The sequence below is a fragment of the Oryzias melastigma genome, linkage group LG5, assembly GCF_002922805.2.
Source record: "Oryzias melastigma strain HK-1 linkage group LG5, ASM292280v2, whole genome shotgun sequence".
In the NCBI taxonomy this organism is placed as follows: domain Eukaryota; kingdom Metazoa; phylum Chordata; class Actinopteri; order Beloniformes; family Adrianichthyidae; genus Oryzias; species Oryzias melastigma.
In genome coordinates, this window is record NC_050516.1 from 6,279,150 (window position 1) to 6,282,366 (window position 3,217).

General features: G+C 38.9%; 1 long non-coding RNA gene across 1 annotated transcript; it reads left to right on the forward strand.

Annotated features, from left to right (window-relative positions):
- Positions 1–6: 6 nt before the first annotated feature.
- Positions 7–2,649, forward strand: LOC118598743. The gene is made up of 3 exons (XR_004947840.1): positions 7–2,118; positions 2,241–2,294; positions 2,407–2,649. It is a non-coding gene; the product is annotated as an uncharacterized LOC118598743 (long non-coding RNA).
- Positions 2,650–3,217: the final 568 nt, after the last annotated feature.

A 3,217-nucleotide genomic window follows, 5' to 3' on the forward strand; every position in this document is an offset into this window, starting at 1 on the left:
CAAATAAAAAAAATCACATGTTCCGGCATGTACTAAGAATAACTGAGAATAAATAAATGGGAGCTAAAAACAAAAAACAAACAAAGAAATTACAATAGTAAAGATGATGAGATTTGTTTGGAGATCACGTTTGCAATTTTACAGTTTTTTATACATTGTAGGGACTTAAAATACAACTTAAATTCGTTAAGAAAACAAGAAAATGAGGGTTTGTTACCTCTCCATTTACAACAGTGTATGTGATATTTTCCAAGTAGTATAATGATATTAATAAGATTTACCAGGGATATGTCTAGGTTTTCCATATATATTAACACATCTGAAATGCTAAAGTGAGGGATGTCAAGTTTAAGATTTATCCAACTCCTGATGTTTGTCCAGAACTCTTTGGAATACTGACATGAGAAGAAAAGATGTTGCAGAGTTTCATCACAAGAATTACAGAAAACACAGGGTTCAACATCAAAATTAAACCGTTTCTTAAGAAACTCAGCCACAGGATAAATATTGTTTATAACTTTAAAATGACATTCTTTAACTTTTGGTAGAATAGGCCACATTACAAATTTAGATTTACCTTTAACTACTACAGATTGACTGGTTATATCAATAAATGTTCTGAAAGAGGCCTGATTGTAATCATAATAGATTTTTTGTATTATAGTATTTTTGATGAATTTATTATTACACACAAACACATCCAATTCAACACCAGTGTCTGACACATGTCTATACAAATGTAAAAGCATCCAAACTGACACAAACGGGCAAATAGACTTCCAAACAAACACAATTTACATTTACATTTACAAACTGACACAAAAGCACAGACATGTTAACATATAAATGCACACACATACAAGTGTGAGGGAGCACAAACACACAAATTGTTGGGGAACAACTCCCTTGCAAAGTACTCTTCCTAAGACAGCCAATACATTAGTATACTCCTCAAGGAGATTGACATTTCACAAAGGGGGAAGGAATTGAACCTCAGACCCAGAGGCAGAATATGATTGTTCTACCTCTGCCACAGCTGGGACGATATCTCCTGAGAACATATGCACAGGAGCATGTACACAATGCACACAATAATACACAATGTGTATGTTCACACATGAATACACATTCTTTCATATTAAAATTTCTTGCACAAAAAAAATCTACAGTTTATCAGATAGAAACTGAATAAAAATTCAGATTACAATTTGTCTTTGTCTATAGATTGTGAGCGTTTTTTTTAAATAAAAATGTTTTTTGTATGTCGTCCCCCCCCCCAATATATATATATTTAGCTCTTGTTTTTCCTTCATTTTGCATGCTGTCTTTGGTGTTGAAGTTCTTTCTGCTTTGCAGATATTTGGTAAGATAGCTCTGGTGGATGGCACATACATCAACAGAAACAACAACTTCCAGACGTTTCCTCAGGCGGTGCTGCTGCTCTTCAGGTGTGTCTAAGTTTGAAATGTTTGTTCCTTACAGTGTTGATCAAAATCTCTCTTTTATACCTTGACTGTTCAATTAAAAGGCATTGGGCGTAGAATGTTGAACTGGTGGTCTGCTGTTGCAGTATTTGGAATTTAGTTAAATCCAGTTGTACAGAATGGAACTAATTTACTTAAAATTGTGTCGGTCAAGTTGCTCTTTAGATGTGTTCTGGTGAAGTTATGTTGTTTATCTGTACAGGTGAAGTTCCTCTGCAGGTGTGCTCAGGTGCATGAGCTGTGCTAGTAAATGGTAAATAGCATATACTTGTATAGCGCTTTCTACCTTCCTTCGAAGGCCCAAAGTGCTTCACAGTCACAGACCCATTCACCCATTCACACACTGGTGGTGTCTCTGCTGCCGAACACTGGCGCCAACCTCCCACCAGAGGCAATTTGCTTCTAGCACGAACTCCCAATCTGGCTACGTCATCACCTGGCACACATAACGCTTACTTCCATCTCCGCTCTGTGTCCATAGCAACCGCAGTTCTTCAGTTCAGGTTCAGGTGTGCTCATGTAAAGTTATTCTGTAGATGTTTTTAGGTGAAGCTGCTCTGCAGGTGTGTTGAGGTAAAGATGCTCTGCAGGAGAAGTTGTGCTTCGGATGTGTTCATCTGAAGGTGCTTTGCAGGTGCGTTCAGGTGCAGCTGCACTGCTTCTGTGTTCAGGAGAAGCTGCATTTCAGGTGTTGTGATGACTCCATAAAAATGTCAGAACTCAGAGGTTACGTCTATGATGTCTGTGTGCCTGCAGGTGTTATCAGGTAAAGTAACATAGCAGGAGTGTTTAGGTGAAGCTGCACTGCAGGTGTGTTGCATATTGAACACACAAACATTTTCCTGATGTTTACATAAACACTCTTTATTTGCAGTCAGTCAGAATTGAGGAATTTATGATTGTGATGTCTTTGAACCTGCAGGTGTGCTACTGGGGAGGCGTGGCATGAAGTGATGCTTGCCTGCATGTATGGGAAGAAATGTGATCCGAAATCTGACTTCCTGCCTGGCGAGGAGAACACGTGTGGGTCTAACTTTGCCATCATCTACTTCATGAGCTTTTACACGCTCTGTGCTTTTCTGGTAAGTTTCTTCCACCATGAGAACACTCAGAGCAGACACACCTGAATGTCTTTTAAAACAAAATCCATTAATGCTACTTGTCATTGTAGATTATCAACCTGTTTGTGGCTGTCATTATGGACAACTGTGACTACCTGACACGTAACTGGTCCATCCTCGGCCCACAGCACCTGGATGAGTTCAAGAAGATCTGGGCAGAGTATGACCCTGAAGCCACGTGAGTACAGGAGCAAGGTTTTGCACCTTCTGTGCAGGAGTGAGACCTACAGAATTCTCAAATGTTATTTATCTCTTCTGTGTTTGTGTCATCAGTCAGACACTCCTGTCTGTTCCTGATAAATATTGATGGCTCCAAAATCAAGGAGCAAGTTTAGTTACGCCTCAGAACTATGCACTAAGCTTCTAATTCTTCCTAAAAGGGGGCGGATCAAGCACCTGGATGTGGTATTTTTTTTTTTTTTATTTACGTGTCATGCACTCAGGTGCCCAGCCCACATGGGCTTATATGACACTAATGAACAAAAAAAATCAGGTAAGATGGCCATAACAAATAGTCATCAGTGAACACCATCAACATAAATAAACACATTATCACAAATCAATTACAGTCTTTCTGAATACAGTGTGTCCTGTCTTAAATTCCACGCTTTC